General features: G+C 39.6%; 1 protein-coding gene, 1 long non-coding RNA gene and 8 other non-coding genes across 10 annotated transcripts in view; 6 read left to right on the top strand and 4 right to left on the bottom strand.

The window, feature by feature from the left end:
* Positions 1 to 25,645, bottom strand: part of LOC145446089 (acylcarnitine hydrolase-like) — a 282,243-nt gene that overhangs the window by 128,992 nt on the left and 127,606 nt on the right. The gene's annotated exons all lie outside the window — the stretch shown is intronic.
* Positions 2,565 to 2,637, top strand: Trnam-cau (transfer RNA methionine (anticodon CAU)). The gene has a single exon. It is a non-coding gene; the product is annotated as a tRNA-Met (tRNA).
* Positions 5,190 to 5,262, top strand: Trnav-aac (transfer RNA valine (anticodon AAC)). Its single transcript has one exon. It is a non-coding gene; the product is annotated as a tRNA-Val (tRNA).
* On the top strand, positions 9,189 to 9,261 carry Trnav-uac (transfer RNA valine (anticodon UAC)). The gene has a single exon. It is a non-coding gene; the product is annotated as a tRNA-Val (tRNA).
* Trnaf-gaa (transfer RNA phenylalanine (anticodon GAA)) lies at positions 9,624 to 9,696 on the bottom strand. Its single transcript has one exon. It is a non-coding gene; the product is annotated as a tRNA-Phe (tRNA).
* LOC145446837 (uncharacterized) lies at positions 10,077 to 10,941 on the bottom strand. The gene is made up of 3 exons (XR_013917366.1): positions 10,822 to 10,941; positions 10,590 to 10,751; positions 10,077 to 10,515 (listed from the first exon to the last, which is right to left on the bottom strand). It is a non-coding gene; the product is annotated as an uncharacterized LOC145446837 (long non-coding RNA).
* Trnav-uac (transfer RNA valine (anticodon UAC)) lies at positions 17,010 to 17,082 on the top strand. The gene has a single exon. It is a non-coding gene; the product is annotated as a tRNA-Val (tRNA).
* On the bottom strand, positions 17,445 to 17,517 carry Trnaf-gaa (transfer RNA phenylalanine (anticodon GAA)). The gene has a single exon. It is a non-coding gene; the product is annotated as a tRNA-Phe (tRNA).
* On the top strand, positions 19,527 to 19,599 carry Trnav-cac (transfer RNA valine (anticodon CAC)). The gene has a single exon. It is a non-coding gene; the product is annotated as a tRNA-Val (tRNA).
* Trnav-aac (transfer RNA valine (anticodon AAC)) lies at positions 22,479 to 22,551 on the top strand. The gene has a single exon. It is a non-coding gene; the product is annotated as a tRNA-Val (tRNA).

The raw sequence follows: 25,645 nt of genomic DNA, 5'->3' as shown, positions 1-25,645 counted from the left end.
ACGATTACAGCAAAATCAGGAAGTAGTCGATTACGATTACGATTACATTGGAAAAGTAATCACGATTACTCACGATTACATTTATTTTGCATCTTAGAAGCTATGTTGGAAGACAATATATGGATTGCGCTGAAAAGGCCTAATGATATAACGATCTCCCTTCAAAAAAGATGCGTCATTTGTTCGTTACGTCATAATGTATCCATTGCCCATTTTCATAGAGGTCAATTTATCGCGCCCAACGATTTGCATTCTTGCCAGGGCCATAACTGCCGCACCCCAAATTTCCCAATAGGGTGGAGAGCGAGCTCGAAGGGGACTCAAAAAGTATTTCGTAAACCAACATAAGTCATAGAGTATTTTCGAGAGATCTAATTAACTTGAAAATCCTCTCTAGATCAATGATTGCCAACCGCGGGTCCGAGAGCCGCATGTGACTCTCAGCTAACCAACTTGCGGCTCCCCTTGACGTTGGAAAATCCAACAAAAATAATAGATCTATACCAAATTGATATTCAAAAATTTCACTTGCTTTGCTTGGATTCTGGAGTTTATAATTTAGGGTGAAGACCAATGCGTCTGGATCGGCACTCAAATTTAAGTCTGCTCATCACCAGACTTAATTAAGTGCAGGTGGTGTTACAACACGTTTTGCAACGCTATCGGACCAGCCAACCAATGGATTATTTGACTTGATTGTTGAGTTCAACGGCCGCATTGAATGAATGCTTTTTAGACATGATGAAAATGTTTTCAAGTCCTGTTGTAGTTAATGTGGCCACTGACCCTAGTACAACTTGAGTTGCTCAGTTGCTAGACATGCAGTCAGATATAAAGACATGACAATTTGTTTATGCGTCTCACGAAAGTTTTTCTTTTAGTCTGCTACGTTTGAGCCACTACAGTATCTTTTGATGATATAACAAACCGGAGGTCACGAATCAAGAACATACACTAAAGTAATTATAACAAGAAACCACAGGTCATAATTATGAATTACGTTGCCACAGCTCTACAGGTAGGTAATTGTGTGGCGAGATAGCGCAGTGGTACATTCCACGGCTGCAACACCATTGGGTTGCGGGTTCGAGTCTGAACGAGGGCGACTTCGGAATTCCTACCTAAGTGTTGGAGGTTTATCTGGGCTGTAAGTCGGCAGATACGGAATCGAAAATGCATAAAATCGGCCTGGTGTAAATGTCTGTGGTAGTCGACAAACACCATGATTACCTCGAACAAGTAAACTCTACAGGTATATCTGACCATCGCGGGCTGAGAGAGGATTGTTGAATGTTGGAACATCAAATGAGTAATTCACCCTATCACTGACGTCAGCTACTGACGAGAATCAGTCGAAAAGCTTTTAGCGAATAAATTAACAATATGAAGGTATTGTTTCGCGTTATTCTGAAGTTCGGTACCCCAAATGGCTTGTTTAATTAAGGATTGCACCGTGTGGTAATCGATCAGAGAGATGCAGACATGGCGGCGCCTGTATTACAATGCTGTTCTCAAATTCACATTGTCTTCGTCATTATCGGGGAGAAATGGCTTTGAAGTGAGATTGCTGTCGTTAAGATACATTCATTAAATACGATTTCTTTCTTGTATATGTGGATAAATGGGCGAATAATGTATCGATTCAGCAATCCGGCCCGCCAAGTATTTAATTCTCCTATATCCGGCCCGCCGACTGAAGAAGTTGCCCACCCCTGCCCTACATCAATTTCGTTGATGTAAATCATTGATAAAATGATTGTTACTGCAAGCAAAGCTCACAGCAGAGAGTAAATAAAAAGCACAACCGGAAAGCTAAATATTTTGGACAAATTTTTCCAACCAAGCAAATAATTTTTTTGAAAAGGACAGGGTGCATGCTCGTTTAGTGCTGTTTTTTTTTCGCTGCCAGCACTATGCATAGAGAGTCGTCCGAAGTTTAAATGGAACGAATTTCCACCAAAGATGTTATTTTGCCGTGAAAATTGCAATAAATGAGAAAGATCACAGTGCAGAACCTACCAACTATCAAGATAGTTTGCGAATGCGAACCTCCAAATTTCTGAGGTTCACATACAGAACGCGAACGTGAACACCCCGTTGACACCATCCCTATAGTAACTTTTGACCCCGAAGTTCAATTTTCAGCAAAATTAAGTTAATTCTATTTGGAATTAGTTCATCTCTGCGTGTACAAAATTTCATGAGATTTCAAACTGCGTTGGCACTAAAATCGCAATTCCCAGTTTGGAAAGTCCTCATATCGGTATAGCGTTCTTGATAGTGGAATTGGCTAGAAGAGAGTCTAACCTTAATGGATTCGGGTCTCCTAATGGCGAAAAATTTTCAACATGAAAATTAGATGCCGAAGATTTCAAAAAAGTGGCCATTTCAAAGCGGTTGCATACTTTTGTTGTAACTGCATTTAGGTTTGACTTCATTTTTTTAATGTCTCGGTTCGATAATATTATTCTGAAGTGTCAGCTATTAGTAAACTCAAAAAGGTTAAAAAACGCATCAATAAATATTACGAGATTCGATCAGGTGATAGCACACCTCCTGCTAGTAGTTCCGTAGTGTAGTGGTTATCACGTCTGCTTCATACGCGGAAGGCCTTGGGTTCGAGCCCCAGCGGAACTACTGTAGCATTTTAATGATATATTCCGACAAATGGATATCCTAGCTGCAATCTATACGTATTGCAATTCATCTTTGTTTTCAAGCTCAAGCCAGCATACTTATTCAGCGACGACTGATCGTTTTTTTCCTGCATTTGTACGATATTTCATATCTGACATGAAACATATGCAGCATCGCGCATATAATAAGTTTAAAGATTGGTTCATGATTTTTAACGTGCATTTGTGAAAGCCGAACATAGTCCTACTTGCTCATTGCTGATTAAATAAGATATTCTCATGCCGACAATTGTATGGCGCTATAAATGGAGTATGAAGTGGGTACACCACGGTGAAATTAAATGGATTTGTGTTATTGTAAATATGCCCTTTTAGAACACGGGTCATTATCGCAATGTATAAAACAAGTTGAAATCGATCAATCCCATATGTGGAAACAAATGCAAAACTTCAATAATACCGTTGCCGCGACCCGGGATTGACCCAGGGAACTTCACATCTTCAGGCTAACGCTCTCCCTACTGAGCTGCCGCGGCGACGGAAGTGACATAAAATATGCAGCATGGTAATTAAAGCAAAAATGAGTTTTACACAAATGGTTATCAATTTTGAATGTGTATTTCGAGAAACTGAATTTTATACCCTTTTATATTCTATCATGATGAAAGTTACTAGGGGTTGATGCAAAGATTGGTAACCTATCTAAGTAGAGAGCTATATTTCACCGATAGTAGTGATACAATCAGCACGCACGAAGTCTCATTCTTTGCATGTAATCGGCTAATCGCATTTTTGCAGATGATTGAGGTTGAACTTATCGGTAATGTATTGAAGAGATGAAATCACATTTATTATACTTTATTTCTAACATCTAAAATTATGTGTCTATTTTAGATTGAGAGACCATAATCGGCCGTTTCGACATTCTTCTATCTATTCATCACATCGCGTTGTTTCTAGTGTGTTTCATTTGACGTTACGTGTCTTGAGCGGATGAAATAATACAAACGCCGATCATACCATCATTATTAGTTCTTTGTCTAAATATTCTAGTGACGACACCATGTTTTTGAGTTTTAGTGAATGTTTACGAAAGATTTATGAAATTCGTAGTATTACAAAAAATGCGTTTGTCTTAAAGGCGGTTATAGTTGGAAACATACTTAACGAATGGAATTATGGAAAGGCCTCCTTGCATGAAATGGTATCCACGTTTTTCTACGTTGAATATGAAGTCAGCAGTCAATACAATCCAACCTTCGCGTTAAGATGAGTTCACAATAGAGCAGGGGTGGGCAAACTACGGCCCGCGGGCCGCATGCGGCTCACCACACTGTTCTGTGCGGCCCGCGAGAGTATAAAGAAACTTATCAAAAATATTGATAAAATGCGTACTAAATATCGAATGTATGCAGACACTTGATTAAACTTTTTCTTAACCTATTTCACCATGATAATTCTAAGGCAGGGGCCCGAAGCTGAGCTCAACTGAAAATTTTTTTCGAGCTTCGCGTGATTTACATCCTATTCATAATTATTTCCTAGTATTTAGTCTAAATTTCATATTTAAAAATCTCTCATCCACAGTCGTAACCTTCCATGCCATCAAACCATCAGCCCACGCAGTCTGAAAGGTTTCATCTGCTAAACATGACAGAAATCCTAAACGAGATTGACATAATTCGGATCACGAGTGTGATTTCAGATTGGCCACTCCAGTTTTAATTATTTCAGTTATGTGTTTATAAAAACGATTCGCGCGTGTCTTAGGTAGATTCATTCTATGAATGCGTAGAATTCGCGTATTTATATTATATCTACACATAGTAGAAGCGTGTTTGAAGCTAACATGGTTATGACGCTGACAGCATTGTGTGTCCTGGAACTGAACCGAAAGTTGAATTAGTAAATCTTTGAACAGATCGCTGCTCTGAGATTTAAATTTCAATCCTTTTTTAGGAATCAGGACAACCGACTTTCATCGCTATAGTTTTGACAAATTGGCTATAGAGGCCGACCAGCCTATGAAATATCGCCACTGTTTCTGAGGGTTGTACGATATCATCAAAGCAATGTGTGGATTGTTGTAAATAAGCATATATATTATATCGATGTCCTCACTATAATCAAATACCAATATTGCGTTTTTGTTGATAGTCGCAATTTTATATAGTGCGGCCCGCGAATGGATTCAGATGTTGAATGCGGCCCGCGAGCTCAAAAGTTTGCCCACCCCTGCAATAGAGTAACGTTGGGGACTCACCGCACCGCACCGCACCGCTTACAATTACATGACAATTACATTGAAAAATGCAATTATTTACATTCAGCTCAATTACAAATTACAATTGATCCAACTCTGCAATAGAGTAACGTTGGGGGCTCACCGCACCGCTTTGCGCTCGCGAAAATAAGATCAATGTATGTCTTAGACTTAGATGGAACACGTTACACCACGCATCCACATTGCGTTCTACCACAAATGGATAATGTGACTTGTTGTGAAGCCCAGAAGCCCGTTCTACTCTTTGTAGATATACAAGTAAACTGTGGAGTTCCGTAGTGTAGTGGTTATCACGTCTGCTTAACACGCAGAAGGTCCTGGGTTCAAGCCCCAGCGGAACTAGTTTTTCAATCTGTTTAATTGTTTCCTTTACTGCGATTGTGATGACTTGGAGCATGGCTTGCCAATTATCGTCAAGACATATTTTCAATGAATCAGAACGACTGAACGACGCTGAGTTTCGAATCAATGGTCTTCTTGAAGCCGATTGTTTTGCGGAATATAGTCCTTATACGTTGTCATTGGTAACTGACAGTGGTGGCTTTTGGGGTGGGCGAGGTGGGCGGTCGCCCAGGGCCCCCCCTGTTTGAGGAGGGCCCCCCTCCTCGGTTTACGCGCTTTTTTTCCAACTATTTCTCCGGTTTACGCGCTTTTTACCAACTATTTCTCCGGTTTACGCGCTTTTTACCAACTATTTCTCCGGTTTATGCGCTTTTTTCCAACTATTACCATTTTCTAAATAACCGTGGAAATCCTTGTATCCGTGAAGAATACGGTACAGTACCGTAAAAAGGCATGAATCATAATTCTCATTTTTTAGGTTATCATTTTTCGAATAACCATGAAAATCCATGCACCGATGTAGAATATGGTCTCGTAAACAGTTGTCGATAATCAAATTTCTGCGCGCGTTAAAAGAGCTTACTTTGATTTTATGAGGGAAGGCCCTCCTACATTTATGCGATTTTTGGTTATCATTTTGCGAATAACCGTGAAAATACATGCAGGCCTACCCATGTAGAATATGGCAGGTCAACCGTAAACAGTGGTCAATCATTAAATTTCTGCACCGGTTAAAAGAGCTCACTTTTATTTTATGGGAGACCCCTCATTTACTCAATTTATAGTTATCATTTTACGAATAACCGTGGCAACACATGTAGGCCTACCCATGTAGTACCGTAAACAGTTTTCGATCATCAAATTTCTGTGCGCGGTAAAAGAGCTTACTTTGATTTTATAAGGGGGGGGGGGCTTCTACATTTACGCGATTTCTGGTTATCATTTTGTAAATAACTGAAAATACGCGCAGGCCAACTCATGTGGAATACGGTACTGTAAACAGCTGTCGATCATTAAAATTCGGCACGCGTTCAGCTTGCGTGCGAGCTCACTTCGATTTATGAGGGGGGGCCCTACATTTACGCAATTTTTGGTTATCATTTTGTAAATAACTGAAAATACATGCAGGCCTACCCATGTAGAATATGGTACTGTAAACAGTTGTCAATAATTAAATTTCTGCACGCGTTATAAGAGCTTACATATATTTTATGAGGGGGGCCCCTGCTACATTTATGAAATTTATAGTTATCGTTTTGCGAATAACCGTGAAAATATATGTACCCATGTAAAATATGGTACCGTAAACGGTTGTCGATCATCAAATTGGTGATTTGTGTGAGAGACGCGATCGCATCCGCTAACATAAAATTTTGTTGTGAATGATTATCACTTCCAGTATATTTTTGAATAATATTCAACACCTTTTTCTCAGTGCTATAAAATTACAATAACATTCACAAGAAACTACTACAGTGCATACAGGAAGTATACATTTTCAGTGACTGGTGCAGCTCGTTCATTTTCAGTAAGGCTAACTCCATGTCAGTAGCCCTAAAACAATTAAATTGTTTATTTCAATTTTTAGATTTGACAGAAATTTGGATTAAGTGATTTTGAAATATATCCGAGTAGCTTACATCACAATTTCAAGTTTTTAAATTCAATATCCAGCTTTTCAAGCCAGCGCATGATAAAAAACAAGCTTTTCCGGCTCATTCAATCGTAAAATTGATAGAATTTTTGGTAGGTCTGTACATGAGCTATCTTGTATATAAGTTGATCTAATATATCATTCAAGTTACAATTTAGCTTTTTTGTGTACTGCACTCAAGTTTAAAGTCATTTCTAATGAAAATCATTGCAGTATCCCTCTCATTTCAGTCAACTTGAAAATTTTCATGACTAGTCATCATATGGAAGCTATTATAAGAATGCTGAAAAATGAGTTTTTATTGACTATATAATTTTCAAGTTGTGACAGCAATGTATGTTGTAGGCAGAAGTAGGCGATTTGGATAATGTTTAGTTCCTCTTAAAACTAGCCTTCGAAATTTTCGTGTGGACAGTGTTGCGCCAACAATATTTGAATTTGACGCTGTTTATGACTTGATTTTGAAAATTATTATGAGCCTAGTTTTGACCCCTTTCCTCATTTTATTGTCAGGTTCAAGAGCTTCTTCTATTCTATCTTTAGGCGTTGAGACTCTGTTGTCTGGTTAAGCTGTTTTATGACCGGCACCATTGCAAGGATTCATTGTAAAATTTACCATAAACATGCAGCTGTCTTGGTTGGGTAACTTCTGGGACAAGTGTTGGTTTGTAATATACCGGTATTTGTTCTTTTCTGCCGGTACATTTGCTGTGTTAGCTGTTAGGAATAAATCATTTTTCTTTCACTGTACAAATATAGTCCTTCTTTAATGATCCAATAATAATTCTTGATGACCATAAACTCCTCTTGGTTGAGTCATCTTGTCAAAGAAGGGAAGTCATTGTTGTTTGTTGTTGTTGTTGTTGTTTTGAGTATTCATGAATCGCGATGTCTCGACTGCTTCGGTAAGTTTACACCAAGCCAATATCATTTTGTACCCGTATGATAGTTTCCATTTAGTTTCCATTTACTTTTGGTGTCATATTTGCTATCATCATTTTGATTTCTACTTTTTTGAAGAACTAAATGCATCAATTTAATTGTCCGGTCATAGTAGTTCATTCATTGGAAGTTTCAATTCTATGGATGTGTTCTATAAACTTCATTGTTTGGTCACCTTCGTAATCGATTAGCTATTGGTCCTCATTCTGCTTATATATTTTGATCTGAGCCAAGTCAAGTCACCAAAATATCACGATTTGAGTCATTGGAATCCTGCCATCGTTTCCTTGAAAAAGTATGAACTTTTTCTTTCTTAGTTTCCATTGTCACTGTATTTGTGATTACTTTCACGCATGAAAATCTCATCTTGAACTTGAATGACACAGTTGCCTTTTATAGTAAATAGTTACACACAGCATCGACATTCCGTATAGTATCACAGAAACTGTAGACATGCAATATATAATACTTGTATGGAGAGGCGAGGGGGGTCTGGGGGGCAGAGCCCCCCAGAAGCTGCGTTTATGGATATATGGGGCCCCCCTGGAAGTTTCGCCCAGGGCCCCCCCAATCCTAGGGCCACCACTGGTAACTGAAATATTGTTTCATACACCATATTGTATGGTGGTTATAAACTGACGTGCGAAGTGTGAAGTATGTGAATCTCAGTGAAAATTCGTCAGTCGAAGTATGGATTATTATCGCAATGTAGAATATCTAGCTTCATGTGTAGGGTCACATTAAAAACATGGTGTTTTAGTATGAGCCCACGGAGATTTGCACCCGATGTATTCAACGTATACATACATAGCGGAGTAGTTACGTTACAGCAATTGAAATCCTCATCGGATCAACCGTTAAAGCACGAATATATAAGAATATTGATACGAAATGGATGTTCTGATGATGATGTCCGCCGACCGTAAAAATACTGCATATGTTGTAGCTCCGGTTAGGGATATTTTTGTCCGTTGGTGACCGGTTTTGGAAGCTATTTTTGTGAAAGGAGCGACATTTACACTGTATTATCAATTGTTAATGTCAATCCACTGTGACGTCACCAATAAAGATTCGTGGCGTCATGGCTAAAAATTGATTATTATTTCTAATGCAAGCATATAGGGTCTCTTATGAATCCGAATCTGCGTGCACAACTGCTAGTAGTCTGTAGTGGACCTTAAGTGGAAATATATACCAGGTCATAATTTCCGACTCTAGCTAGCTCAATTGCGAAACATAACGAATTTGACAACGTTCCGTTTGGATTACTCCCTGAATATATGCAGGCTTACGTGCGAAATCATGTCGAGAGAGACAACGTGGCCCTAGTAGTTCCGTAGTGTAGTGGTCATCACGTCTGCTTTACACGCAGAAGGTTCTGGGTTCGAGCCCCAGCGGAACTACCTTAGTTTTCTACTCTGGCGGTAGAGTACATGATTTTAATTAAATATTAGGGACGAATGACACGTACCGATACAAGAGTCACGTGGAACGTTCAAAGATAATTGCAATATATTATTAATCTTGTATACCTACACTACACGTACGACTAATGACGGCGAAGCCGAATATAACGGCACGAATCGCATGAGTGGGACAGTCCAGGATCTGTGTCTGCTCTCTATCATATATTTATATACTGTAGAATACACGTGTAGGCTATATTGCTTCCCATGAACTAAAAGCCATGAAAAGTGAATTAATAGTTTCATTGGAGATCTTTTCCATGAAGTTGAAAATAACTGTAAAATTCCACTGACAAAATTACCGCGACCCGGGATTGAACCAGGGACCTTCAGATCTTCAGTCTGACGCTCTCCCGACTGAGCTATCGCGGCGACAGATGTGGCCAATACGGGGCTCGAACCCGCGACATTCGCGTTATTAGCACGACGCTCTAACCAACTGAGCTAACCGGCCGATACACCCTTCGGTTATGGATACCCAACGAAATCTAATAGAATAAAGTTTCAATCATAAAAACTGTTATACCTGCAATGATAGAATAGGGCAGGGACGGGCAACATACGGCCCACGGGCCGGATCCAGCTCGCGACGGTATTCCGTCTTACGTGATGATATGGGGCCCGCGGCAACAGTCTGTCGAGATTTCCCACTACTTGCTTGAGCGTCAAATTTTAGTGACAATTTTAGTATTAACAATAAATCCACATTGTTAATATTACAATTAATATTTGTAACTGAACTGAGCTGCTGGTAACTAAAGTCCTGACTAATGTTCCCTCCAAGCTGCGCAAACGCGCATCGCTGATCCTGATACGGTCTCTGCGCACAGAAAATCTAAGTTGTGCACAAAAAATCCGAAGTGATGACCTTTTTTTTGGTATTTACGTACTGTTGTCCAAGGGTATGCGCAGTGAGTTGGTGAGTGTGCGCAGACTCGTCAAAAATTAGAGGGAACATTGGTCTTGACCAACGTTATTCATGTTACATGAAATTTGAATGTTGTACTAACCTTGATTCTGCAAACCGCCATTCAGAACTTCAGTCAGGGTCAAAGTAACTAGTGGGTCATGTGTATCTAGAGGATCTTGTGTATCCATGGGGTCATGTGTAGTAATGTATCGACGGCATTATGTGTATCCTCCAGGGAATCCTGTTCTTCACTACAATATTCGTCGACGTTTGAATATGTGCTGGAATAAACATATGAATTTATTTCATGATAGGAAATCGTATCTAATCAGTACCGTAACTAATAGTCATTTACCTTCGGATTTCAACAACTGCATCCAGAAAATCAAACATTGGCATTAGCTGCCACGGCCTGTATTTTGACTTTCCAGAACCAGATCTGGTTTGTTCTTGCATATTCTTTTTCTCCCGTCGATATTTATCACGGAGATAATTCCATTTCTTTTACATTCATCAACTATGAGAAAAAATAAGCAAAGCAATTGGTGAGTAGTTCGAAGTACTGTACTCGTTTTTTTTATAATTACCTGGAAATTGTACATCCCGGCTCACGCGTTCCCAGCAGTTTGCATAGCCACTTTGTCGCCATACGATTTGTGTGACTTTAAATACAACGATGGGAATTCTCTACCAATTCGATCAGTACCTCCGGATCCATTAATGCAGATTGCAAAGGCAGTGGCTATTCGTCCGGAACCGGATGAATAGCCCGCAGCCACAGTCCAGGCTATTCGTCCGGAACTGTGTTACGTAACACAGTACCGCCAGCATACTGATGTGTGACGTAATTATGCGCCGCCAGCATACTGGCGTTGCTGAGTTGACGGACTTCGACTCGGCTGTTTAACTGTTGCGTGTTTTAGTTTATCGCTGTATGTTACCGGAGCATAATACCGACGCTGGTTTCCTATCTCTTCTAATATCCAAACAAGGGAACTCTAGCGTAATGGTGACTTTCGCCACCTACAGCGCTAGCGGCTTGGGTTCAATTACCAGAGGATTATCTGGGCTACTTTAGCCCAGTGTCACTCGGTCCTAACTCCTAACCCTAAGTCGTCGAAAAGCGCAGAGAGATACTAGTTGAAGAACCGCAACTATAGAGATTGTACAATCCTACAATCTCTATACCGAAACAAAGAATCGAATGGAAACGAGAAAGGAAGGCCTGTCTGAAAATGGAAGACTCGACAAGATCAAGATCGAACCTACACCAAGCTGAGGTGGAAACCAGATTGAGATACTATGGTCTTCCGGCACCGGCATCCTAATGTCTGTTCTGTTCTTTACTTCTCAGTATGTCCTGTATATCGCATTTTACGTGTGTGTATTTGAAAATGTATGACCCGACGATCATTACTACGAAATTGAATTACAAGCGCCGTGATCAAATATAATGTGCATTCTATACTTCATAAAATTGACAGATTGGATTGGCGATTGGAGGATCCCCGTAGGTAGACTACGAGTATTAGTAAGAAGACTCTGGCAGTTATCGCAGTTGCTCTCCATCACAATACCATCAAATTACTCCTGCATGAAATGAACACTGATTATTTCACATTCATTTCTATGATGATCTCCCATTCCTTTCGCTACATCGGGACTATGGACTTCTGTCCTTGCTTGCTGTAGTTTATGCATGCTTTTTGTTGATTTTTGTTTATCCTATTTAATGTGTAATTGTATTGCAAATTTGCAATGCGCCTGAAATACCACCGAGATGCCTTCATCGGTCAATGAAAAAGAATCGGTCGTACTACACGAGGTACAGAATACAGCCATCCACAACGCGATATATCCCGGGTTACGATATATCTTCACTTCATCTTCTAGCAGACGTGAAGACAGAGACGAAAACAGGGCGAGTTCAACCAGTGTCCGTCCAAATACCAGGTCTAATATCAGTTCAGTTCGGTTTATTAGCATTTTTTATCAGTTCAATACACCACAAACATTGCGTTTGGGAGATGACGGCGATTATTTATTGTTAAGTCTGCAAAGCAGAGGTAGCATAGCAGAGATGCGGTACTTTGCTTAAATGTTTCTTCGGATGGTATCATCATAGCCTTTATAAAGGCTATGGTATCATCGCATTGCAGTGGACAATGTTGGACTGGAAATCATTGCACTGCACAATGTACCGCGTTCTCACTGCTCATGCTCACGCATCGTGTACTGTCTCTTTGAGATTCACGGTGTGCTCATGTGCTGCCATACAAACATATACCATCACATATCCGTGAATTGCCTTATAATGGATTCAAAAAAGCCCTACTTGATCACCTCTTGTCGTTACACTAACACTGTTGCCCTACCTCGCCCAGACATTGCTTCATTGATCATTTGCTACCATTGTTTAATTTTTTTCTATTTTCCTTTCCTAACTAAACATTTTTTTACAGCTAGACTGTTCTGAGTCAAGTGTACCTGTTTGATGCTGGTGTGATCAGACTAGATGACCTTCACGGTCTTATCGATCATTCCTATCTAATACCGAATACTGTGCACGCATATTTTCTGTACCACCATCACTGCCGTTTGTTATGTATTTTGGTTCGATCGATGAAAATAAAGACTCTCTCTCTCTCTCTCTCTCAAACAATGTATTCGATATATTAGTATATGTATACCGATAACCTAAACACATATAAGCAGCCGAAGTCCGTCAATTAGGGTTGGATTATCCGGATAACGGTTAACCGGTTAACCGGTTAACCACAGGTATTTTCACTATCTGATATCCGGATATTTTTCTGCTGGTTAACCGGATAAAAAAGAATCGTTGCTAATGCATTTTACACGTTTTAGTAAGCTTCAATAAGTCGTATTCAGTGTTGGCGCGGCCGATTAACGAGAAGCGTGTTGCCAATTAGCAAGATGCGTCTGTACACACTGCACAGTGTAATGTGACGTGATCTCCTGCTGAGAAGATCGTTAAATTAGGTCATTAATTGCCGCGCGCTCGGCTATCGTCTCTGGCCTGATTTATCGCGTCTTCAACAAGCCGATAGTTCCACTGGATTGAAGAATCGCATCTGCAATAGGCCATGTGCAGTGTACACACTATTCCATCGCTGGCCTGCACAATCGCATCTTCATTGGCTTGGTGCTCACGATATTATCGTTGACCTACACAATCGCATCTGCAATAGGCCTACGAACGATATAATCGCTGGCCTAACCATCTCGGACCCAGCATGCATTGGCTCCTATCTCTCGATGGCTTGTTGACGACATGCCGTTAAGTGTATTCTAATTAGTGATTCTGAGAGTGACACCGCGAAACTGAATGACATCGAATGTTCGCAAAAATGTGCATGCGTGCAAGCGTAATTGATTTCCGCTGATGATTAATTCGAAAAAAAATCGAAACCCCCTGATTTTATTTCAATCCCCCTACATTTTCGACTGGCTGCGTGCCTGATCACGTGAATTAGAGCGAGGTATCATGTCGGCATCAATTCCAGTATCAGTTAGTCGTCCTTCTAGTACTCCAAACCTAAACATAAGGATGGTCAAAAGGATGTAAAGCCGTTGAAGTTTCCGGCGTACGACCTGCCAGCCTTTTGACTCTCTACGAAGCGCTGCTTTCTATTCAGCCCACTTCTGTGGAAGCTGAAAAAGCATTCAATGAACGTGGACTCTTTGTTACAAAATTCCGGTCCCGGCTACAGGATCCCACAATTGATGCATCTGTGCTTTATAAAGAGGGCATTGCAGAAGCAGTGAACATTAAATTTGCGTGTTTTTTCTCGCATTCACTTATACTGCGCGCGTAGGTAGGTACTCTACAATAACACTGTGTAATGATTTTGCGATCCGTTTTACATGCAGACCTAATGAAATCGATTGTCTCACTTAGCAGTTATTATCCGGTTAACCGGTTAGATAAATTCCAAAATATCCGGATATATCCGTTATCCGGATAGTGAAAATTATTGATATCCGAACTAACCCTACCGTCAATACTCAATAATACCAGAGTATGCAGTAGCCTATGTTGGTTTTTAACAGTTACGTCACACAGAACATTTATTTTGGATAGTTACGTCACACGGTTCCGGACGAATAGCCTGGACTATGGCTGCGGGCTATTCGTCCGGTTCCGGACGAATAGCCACTGCCGATTGCAAAATCACAGCCGTAATAGACATCGTGCCGGGAATGTTTGTTGTTAGCGCGCGAACAATCAGCTGATCTCAGTGACGCCTGACTGAGCACAATTTACGCTGCCAGTGTGAACCTCAGGTTCGCTTCACATAGTTTAGCTTAGTTTAGCCTAGCTTAGCTTATTCTCAGTGTACACCGCCCTTAAATGTGTCAACTGAGGCAATTAAAGGATATAATACTCCCATAAAATCAATCTTTGTCGTCGCTTTGCCAACAATTTCGACGAGGACTTACCAGGGAACATAAACTTACGCCTTAACGGTCGAGACCAGACCGGACAATGTATTCGGCGTCTGAGTATCGCTACATTGATATTGAGCTGAGTGTAAAATAGGTTTCTATACTTGCTACAAATATTACCCCATTAAGAAGTTATACACTATACAGCAGTGGCCAACACTTCAACCGCACGGATTTGGTTTTAATGATGCAGTAAAGATACGAAGTCAAGATTGACCCCGTACGCCTGCTAGATTTTTTTCATCAGAAAACGATATCAATTTCATTGATTGGTTGAATAAGCATCATTCGCTGACTACGTATTTTGCTCGTGATGTTTTTGATTGCGGGTCAAACTCACAACACAGAGTCATAAACGGAAACCTGGATATTTCGAGCAAACTTTTGTAACAAAGCAAGTAAAACATTTGAGATGGTCAAGGTGCATGCTCGTTTAGTGTTGATTTTTAATGCTGCCAGCGCCATGCATGGAGTGACCCGCAGTTGAAATGCAATAAATTTGAACCAATGATGTTATAATGTAGTGAAAATTGTAATATATGAAAAAGGTTCACAGTGCAGAACCTACCAAGGTTCTGTTGTGAACGCGAACCTCTAATTTTCCGAGGTTCACACACAGAACGCGAACGTGAACCTCACGTTCACACCATCCCTACCATACATATCAAATTTCGACGCTTGGATCGCCAGCTATGGGACTATCAATTCTGCTGCTTTTAGCCTGCTCAGCAGTTCGCTTCTCGGCGTATTCAATGGTGAGTCACGTGTTGCGAATCCATCCGTTGGTTAGTAATCTAATAATTGTATACAATGGCAGCCGAGGCCAGCATAGCGGTAAAAATAAAAAACTTCACCCGCAAGGGCGCAGTCAAAGGCTTCCGCGAATGGATCCACCAAATTCCTTGTCGACATTTAAAGAGAATGCATTATAAGTCAATTGTTTTATGTTGTGCTTGTCAGGTCTCAATAGAAATTTAATGTAATTGAAATTGTAATTGAGCAAAATTTTTGTCAAATTACAATTACAATTACACAAAATAAAAATGCTTCAATTACAATTACATTACAATAACATTGAAAAATGTAATTCATTACTTTCAGCTCAATTACAAATTACAATTGATCCAACTCTGCAATAGAGTAACGTTGGGGGTTCACCGCACCGCTTTGCGCTCGCGAAAATAAGATCAATGTATGTCTTAGACTTAGATGGAACACGTTACACCACGCATTCACATTGCGTTCTACCACAAATGGATAATGTGACTTGTTGTGAAGCCCAGAAGCCCGTTCTACTCTTTGTAGATATACAGTGAAGTAAAGGGTTGAGTTCCGTAGTGTAGTGGTTATCACGTCTGCTTAACACGCAGAAGGTCCTGGGTTCAAGCCCCAGCGGCACTAGTTTTTCAATCTATTTCATTGTCTCCTTTACTGCAATTGTGATGACTTGGAGCATGGCATGTCAATTATCGTCAAGACATATTTGCAATGATTCAGAACGACTGAACGACGCTGATTTTCGAATCAATGGTCTTCTTGAAGCCGATTGTTTTGCGGAATATAGTCCTTATACGTTGTCATTGGTAACTGAAATATTGTTTCATGTACCATATTGTATGGTGCTTAGAAACTGACGTGCGAAGTGTGAAGTATGTGAATCTCAGTGAAAATTTGTCAGTCGAAGTATGGATTATTATCGCAATGTAGAATATCTAGCTTCATGTGTAGGGTCACATTAAAAACATGGTGTTTTAGTATGAGCCCACGGAGATTTGCACCCGATGTATTCAACGTATACATACATAGTGGAGTAGTTACGTTACAGCAATTGAAATCCTCATCGGATCAACCGTTAAAGCACGAATATATAAGAATATTGATACGAAATGGATGTTCTGATGATGATGACCGCCGACCGTAAAAATATTGCATATGTTGTAGCTCCGGTTAGGGATATTTTTGTCCGTTGGTGACCGGTTTCGGAAGCTATTTTTGTGAAAGGAGCGACATTTACACTGTATTGTCAATGTCAATCCACTGTGACGTCACCAATAAAGATTCGTGGCGTCATGGCTAAAAATTGATTATTATTTTTAATGCAAGCATATAGGGTCTCATAGGAATCCGAATCTGCGTGCAGAACTGCTAGTAGTCTGTAGTGGACCTTAAGTGGAAACATATACCAGGTCATAATATCTGACTCTAGCTTGCTTAATTGCGAAACATAACGAATTTGCCAACGTTCCGTTTCGATTACTCCCTGAATATATGCGAGCTTACGTGCGAAATTATGTCGATAGAGAGTAGTTCCGTAGTGTAGTGGTCATCACGTCTGCTTTACACGCAGAAGGTCCTGGGTTCGAGCCCCAGCGGAACTACCTTAGTTTTCTACTCTGGCAGTAGAGTACATGATTTTAATTAAATATTAGGGACGAATGACACGTACCGATACAAGAGTCACGTCGAACGTTCAAAGATAATTGTAATTTATTCTGAATCTTGTATACCTACACTACACCTACGACTAATGACGGCGAAGCCAAATATAAGGGCACGAATCGCATGAGTGGGACAGTCCAGGATCTGTGTCTGCTCTCTATCATATATTTATATACTGTAGAACACACGTGTAGGCTATATTGCTTCCCATGAACTAAAAGCCATGAAAAGTGAATTAATAGTTTCATTGGAGATCTTTTCCTTGAAGTTGAAAATAACTCTAAAATTTCACTGGTAAAAGTGCCGCGACCCGGGATTGAACCAGGGACCTTCAGATCTTCAGTCTGACGCTCTCCCGACTGAGCTATCGCGGCGACAGATGTGGCCAGTACGGGGCTCGAACCCGCGACATTCGCGTTATTAGCACGACGCTCTAACCAACTGAGCTAACCGGCCGACACACCCTCCTGCTTTGGATACCCAACCAAATGTAATAGAATAAAGTTTCAATCATAAAAACTGTTACACCTGCAATGATAGAATAGGGCAGGTACGGGCAACATACGGCCCACGATCAAGCCCGCGACAGTATTTTGCCCGTGGACAGTTTTCCGTCTTACGTGATAACATGGGGCTCGCGGCAACAGTCTGCCGAGATTCTCCACTACTTGCTTGAGCTTCAAATTTTAGTGACAATTTTAGTATTAACAATAAATCCACATTGTTAAATTATTCGCTAAAAGCATATTCGGGTATAAATAACCAAGAACCACAACACACAACAGTATTGTAATATTCCAAGAATACATACTCGTTATCGTTGGTATTGTATCGTTACTACCGTGACTTGCATGTGCACTAGTTGTTTGTTTTTGTCATTATTACGCCATACAGAAAAAATAGTTCCTGCATTTCGAATTTGATAGACAGACAGTTTTATTCAACAAAATTACAATAAAAATATAATACATGCTGCAGCGATACGATCATTAGGGATTCCCGCGGATCATCTAGTCAGCTGCATTGATGGAGTACTAATTAAGCATTGTTCAATTCGAGTCTCGCGTCATAAATAAATTTAAAAAAATGTAAGCAGGCCGAATAGTGGAATGTTGGAACATCAAATGAGTAAATCACCCTATCACTGACGTCCGCTACTGATGAGAGTCAGTCGGAAAGCTTTTAGCGAATAAATTAACAATATGAAGGTATTGTTTCACGTTATTCTGAAGTTCTGTAACCCAAATGGCTTGTTTATTTAAGGATTGCACCGTGTGGTAATCGATCAGAGAGAAGCAGACTTGGCGGCGCCTGTATTACAATGCTGTTCTCAAATTCACATTGTCTTCGTCATTATCGGGGAGAAATGACTTTGAAGTGACATTGCTGTCGCTAAGATACATTCATTAAATACGATTTCTTCCTTGTATATGTGGATAAATGGGCGAATAACGTATCGATTCAGCAATCCGGCCCGCCAAGTACTTAATTCTCCTATATCCGGCCCGTCGACTGAAGAAGTTGCCCACCTCTGCCCTACATCCATTTCGTTGATGTAAATCATTGATAAAATGATTGTTATTGCAAGCAAAGCTCACAGCAGAGAGTAAATAAAAACCACAACCGGAAGGCTAAATATTTTGGACAAACTTTTCCAACCAAGCAAATAATTTTTTTGAAAAGGACAGGGTGCATGCTCGTTTAGTGCTGATTTTTTTCTCGCTGCCAGCACTATGCAGAGAGTCGTCCGAAGTTTAAATGGAACGAATTTCAACCAAAGATGTTATTTTGCCGTGAAAATTGCAATAAATGAGAAAGATCACAGTGCAGAACCTACTAACTATCAAGATTAGTTTGCGAATGCGAACCTCTTAATTTCTGAGGTTCTCATACAGAACGCGAACGTGAACACCCCGTTGACACCATCCCTATAGTAACTTTTGACCCCGAAGTTCAATTTTCAGCAAAATTAAGTGAATTCTGTTTGGAATTAGTTCATCTCTGCGTGTACAAAATTTCATGAGATTTCAAACTGCGTTGGCATTAAAATCGCAAGTCCCAGATTTGAATGTCCCCATATCGGTATAGCGTTTATGATAGCGAAATTGGCTGGAACAGAGTCTAAGCTCAATGGATTCGGGTCTCCTAAGGGCGAAATATTTTCAACATGAAAATTAGATGCCGAAGATTTCAAAAAAGTGGCCATTTCAAAGCGGTTGCATACTTTTGTTGTAACTGCATTTATGTTTGACTTCATTTTTTTAATGTCTCGGTTCGATAATATTATTCTGAAGTTTCACCTATTAGTAAACTCAAAAAGGTTAAAAAACGCATCATTAAATATTACTAGATTCGATCAGGTGATAGCTCGCCTCGTGTGTGTAGTTCCGTAGTGTAGTGGTTATCACGTCTGCTTCACACGCAGAAGGTCCTGGGTTCGAGCCCCAGCGGAACTACTGTAGCATTTTAATGATATATTCCGCCAAATGGATATCCGAGCTGCAATCTATACGTAGTGCGATTCATCTTTTGTTTTCAAGCTCAAGCCAACATACATATTCAGCGACGACTGATCGTTTTTTCCTGCATTTGTACTATATTTCATATCTGACATGAAACATATGCAGCATCGCGCAAATAGTAAGTTTATAGATTGGTTCATAATTTTTAACGTGCATTAGTGAAAGCCGAACATAGTCCTATTTGCTCATTGCTGATTAAATAAGATATTCTCATGCCGACAATTGTATGGCGCTATAAATAGAGTATGAAGTGGGTACACCACGGTGAAATTAAATGGATTTGTGTTATTGTAAATATGCACTTTTAGAACACGGGTCATTATCGCAATGTATAAAGCAAGTTGAAATCGATCAATCCCATATGTGGAAACTTATGCAAAACTTCAAAGATACCGTTGCCGCGACCCGAGATTGACCCAGGGAACTTCATATCTTCAGGCTGACGCTCTCCCTACTGAGCTGCCGCGGCGACGGAGGTGACATAAAATATGCAGCATGGTAATTAAAGCAAAAATGAGTTTTACACAAATGGTTATCAATTTTGAATGTGTATTTCGAGAAACTGAATTTTATACCCTTTATATTCTATCATGATGAAAGTTACTAGGGGTTAATGCAAAGATTGGTAACCTATATAAATAGAGAGCTATTTCACCGATAGTAGTGATCAGAGTTGGATCAATTACATTATTTCAGTTCAATTACAATTAGAATTACTTTCATGCATGTTTCAAATACATTACAATTACAATTACTCCATGCTAAAAATATCAAATTAAAATTACAATTACTCCTTGCATGCTTCAATTACATTACAATTACAATTACAATTGCTGCTGTTGAACATGTAATTGAATAATCATAAATTCAACCGTGCTCCTTGACAATTGTAGCGTCGTAATTAACAACAATTCAAGTATTCATGTTTCATTCGTGATACGCAAATACCCGTTAATTAATTAAAATAAAAAACGTTTTCGAACTATTCCAGTATGCAGTATTTAGTTGAATAAAGTATTATAATATATGCACGTGTTGGATTTGCGTATATAGTATATAATTAAAGAAATAATATTATTTTTATCGAGGGACGTAGGAATTAGGATGAGGAGTAAAAACAAAACCGTACTTTGTCAGATAAGACGTTATATAATATCCAGTGGTCTGGTTAGTTGGCCAGACGAAGTAACGATGCAGCATCGTGATCTGAAATCGTATTGTAGATTGCCAACCCACGGCTAGATGCGCAAGATGTGAGTCACGGATGAATGCACCGACAAACGTACTGCAGAGCCCGCTAAAAGCAGCAAACTTTGTAGTCCTAGAGCTGGCGATCCAAGCGTCCAAATTTGATGCATCTGGTCTTTATCGTATGCTATTGATGCACTAATTCCGAAAATACAAATTAAAATCTGGTCAGGGCAATGTAACTGCTCCAAAATAGCCGTTTAAGGCCGACTGTTCTGAAAAGTGAGAGCGCCGCAGCAGCATGACCACAACAATGACCAATTACGCCCAGCGATTGTTCAGAACAATGCCGATTCCCAGACTTTCACGACTATTTTGGGATGGTACCATTGCCTGGAAATATACTTTTATTGCTGAATCAGTGCGACACTAGCTTTCAATTAGGACCATACATATCTAATTTCGACGCTTGGATCGCCTGCTATGGGACTATCAATTCTGCTGCTTTTAGCCGGCTCAGCAGTTCGCTTCTCGGCGTATTCAATCGTGAGTCACGTGTTGCGAATCCATCCGTTGGTTAGTAATCTAATAATTGTATACAATGGCAGCCGAGGTAAAAATAAAAAACTTCGCCCGCAAGGGCGCAGTCAAGGGCTTACGCGAATGGATCCACCTAATTCCTTGTCGACATTTAAAGAGAATGCATTATAAGTCAATTATTTTATGTTGTGCTTGTCAGGTCTCAATAGCAATTTAATGTAATTGAAATTGTAATTGAGCAAAATTTTTGTCAAATTACAATTACAATTACAATTACACAAAATAAAATGCTTCAATTACAATTACATTACAATTACATTGAAAAATGTAATTAATGACATTCAGCTTAATTACAAATTACAATTGATCCAACTCTGACTAGTGATACAATCAGCACGGACGAAGTCACATTCTTCGCATGTAATCGCAATTTTGCAGATGATTGAGGTTGAACTTATCGCCAATGTATTGAAGAGATGAAATCGCATTTATTATACTTTATTTCTAACATCTAAAAGTATGTGTCCATTTTATATTAAAAGGCCATAATCGGCTGTTTCGACATTCTTCTATCTATTCATCACATCGCGTTGTTTCTAGAGTGTTTCATTTGACGTTACGTGTCTTGAGCGGATGAAATAATACAAACGCCGATCATACTGTCGAAATATTCCAGTGACGACACCATGTTTTTGAGTTTTAGTGGATGTTTCCGAAGGATTTTTAAAATTCGTAGTATAACAAACAATGTGTTTGTCTTGAAGGCGGTTATAGTTGGAAACATACTTAACGAATGGAAAACCCTCCTTGCACGAAATTGTATCCACGTTTTTCTACGTTGAATATGAAGTCAGCAGTCAATACAATCCAAACTTCGCGTTAAGATGGGTTCACAATAGCGTAAAGTTGGGGGCTCACCGCACCGCTTTGCGCTCGCGAAAATAAGATCAATGTATATCTTAGACTTAGATGGTACACGTTACACCACGCATTCACATTGCGTTCTACCACAAATGGATAATGTGACTTGTGAAGCCCAGAAGCCCGTTCTACTCTTTGTAGATATACAGTGCAGTAAAGAGTGGAGTTCCGTAGTGTAGTGGTTATCACGTCTGCTTAACACGCAGAAGGTCCTGGGATCAAGCCCCAGCGGAACTAGTTTTTCAATCTATTTCATTGTTTTCTTTACTGAAATTGTGATGACTTGGAGCATGGCATGCCAATTATCGTCAAGACATATTTGCAATGATTCAGAACGACTGAACGACGCTGATTTTCGAATCAATGGTCTTCTTGAAGCCGATTGTTCTGCGGAATATAGTCCTTATTCGTTGTCATTGGTAACTGAAATATCGATTGTTTTATACACCATATTGTATGGTGCTTATAAACTGACGTGTGAAGTGTGAAGTATGTGAATCTCAGTGAAAATTTGTCAGTCGAAGTATGGATTATTATCGCAATGTAGAATATCTAGCTTCATGTGTAGGGTCACATTAAAAACATGGTGTTTTAGTATGAGCCCACGGAGATTTGCACCCGATGTATTCAACGTATACATACATAGTGGAGTAGTTACGTTACAGCAATTGAAATCTCCATCGGTTCAACTGTTAAATCACGAATATATAAGAATATTGATACGAAATGGATGTTCTGATGATGATGACCGCCGACCGTAAAAATACTGCTTATGTTGTAGCTCCGGTTAGGGATATTTTTGTCCGTTGGTGACCGGTTTCGGAAGCTATTTTTGTCAAAGGAGCGACATTTACACTGTATTATCAAATGTCAATGTCAATCCACTGTGACGTCACCAATAAAGATTCGTGACGTCATGGCTAAAAATTGATTATTATTTTTAATGCAAGCATGAATGAGCTGACCTGCTAGTAATTTTAAGATTACGTCTTGAGACAAATATGACTTATAACTATAGGGCAAGTTTTTGCAACTTTGCAACTATTTTTACAGCATCCGGCAGCTTCTTAAATACTCCAAATATGTATGTAGTGTGATGTTTTAAGCTGTTTTGAGGAATTTTATATTGCAACTTGTTGCAACTTTTTATATTTTTTCATACGAATTTTTAGAGCAATTTGTATCGAGAATTGTGCAAATTGTAAAGGAGTAATTTGAAAAACATGATATAAAATTATTTCTAGTATGATTCTCGTTTTGACTGTGTTGAAGTCGCTGCATCTCAATGTGCAATGACGCAATGGCTTGGCAGATAGAAGTTCAACAACCCTAGCCAACCACGACAGTACATGAACTATATGTAAATATATCGCTTGATTGATTCACTGTCGCAGTGCTTTTCTACCTTTTTGAGCTCCATTCGCACTTTTTTTTGTAAAATAAATTTCATGCGCAGAAACTAATCGAAAATTTTTTTTGGTAAAGAAGATGAAGATACTTAACATTTGTTCAGATGTGCAACGAATTGACTACTATGTAGCTTAAGCTATCAAGTGTCTCATTAAAAAGGCAACTTCTTTTCGCTAGTTTTGATTTCAACTATTTCACTAAAACCCTTATCGGTCAAACAAGTTGTTGGGTTCTGTACAAAAACGTTTAGTAGTGCTTGGATGGCCAGGTCTTAAAATCTATTCTGCACTCCTATCTAAAATACAGCCTATTTTTCACGAGCGAAAAGTGCTTGCTGGCAGAAATCGTTTTTGAGAACTGACACAAAGGTCCCGGAGGCTCCAGTTTGTCGAAAGGGTGAAAATCTCCGCTCGTCATTGATTGTCAAAGATTACAATAAGTGGTTATATCAAAACGGTTGCGTACTTTTGTTGTAACGACATTTTAGGCTGATATCAGTTTTTGAAGTTCCATTGGTTCGATGATTAGTGTTCTGGCATTTCACCTATTAGTGAACTAAAACACATTGAAACCACAGTCTCAAAATCTCACAGTCTCTCCTCTCTAAATATTACGAATTCGTATCATGTCGCAATTGTAGCTTAGTCCAATGTCCATATCTTGCGAGTAGTTCCGTAGTGTAGTGGTTATCACGTTTGCTTAACACGCAGAAGGTCCTGGGGACATGTTAATTCACTTTTCACTTCAATTTAGGATGCAGCGAAACTTTACGCAAGATCGGAAGATCGCAAGTCAATCAAGGAGATGTGAGGCGCGGACGGGCCAAGCCTCGCTTGTGATAGCGCAATTCATCCTAAACATCTCAGAATTTTCTTGGCCTACGTGTGAACAATTGTAATGTGATACCTAACAAGTTGATAACTAAATTTGCAACCATTTTCGGTTTATATATTTGTAAAATTGACTCTTATACAGTGGACATTGCCTCACCAACCATTAACGCATGTCACTGCCGTGGAGTCCTACGTGCCCACTGCCCAATTGGTGATTAAAATATCAATCGTCTCATTATCGAATGTACAGTACATTCGATAGTCTCATGCAACCTATGGTATGGTGCTTATAAACCATCTCAGTGAAATTGAAGTGATTTACGTGTTGTGAATTGGCACTCGACGTATATGGGCTATTATAAAAATGTAGAATGCCTAGCTCCATTCATATGTAGGCTATATGTTGAATTCTTGCAATCCCAATTTGTGACAACAGATGTGTAGATATTGACCCGATAATAATTGCAAGATTTCGCTTAGAGATGAATGCGACTTATAGAAGACACCTTTGATGCGTTATTTCTTCGTTGTGTTGTCTCTTCAGCATTCACGAATTTCACCTACATCTCTATGCTATGGGTTCGTCAAGGCGTTTGATTTGAGTGGAAACGAATCATTGCAAGTTCGCCCATACTTCATTTCATGCCATGCGATATTCGAACGTATAAAATATGAATCTGCTGGGTCTTATGTGAATATAGTGCTTCATTTTACCATGTCCGGCCCGCCGACCGGAGAAGTCGCTCGCTCCTGCTATATTGGCCCGTAAACAATCTAGCGTTGCAAAAATTGAAGTTCGACAGAACTGGTACATGGTACATATTTCCCACAAACAGAACTACACGTGGATCCGTATAGGCGGGCCGGATTATCGCGTATTCATCCACCTATACAAGGAATAAATCGTACTTAATGTAAACTTTAAGCATGAAGCATAGAGACCAAAACAGTATTTATTGAATTTATTAACAGTAGCTGTTAAAGTCAATCGGACATTTGAGTCGGCCATCAAACAGTCGACGAGCATATGTCCACATTTAAGTCGAAATACAAGCAATTTCTACTAAATGAATGCTAGTTCGCTCTCA

Source organism: Botryllus schlosseri, chromosome 9, assembly GCF_051294905.1.
Source record: "Botryllus schlosseri isolate E-star chromosome 9, Bs_hap1, whole genome shotgun sequence".
NCBI lineage: Eukaryota > Metazoa > Chordata > Ascidiacea > Stolidobranchia > Styelidae > Botryllus > Botryllus schlosseri.
Note: the sequence above shows the minus strand (reverse complement) of the source record. Positions and strands in the feature narration are given on the sequence as shown.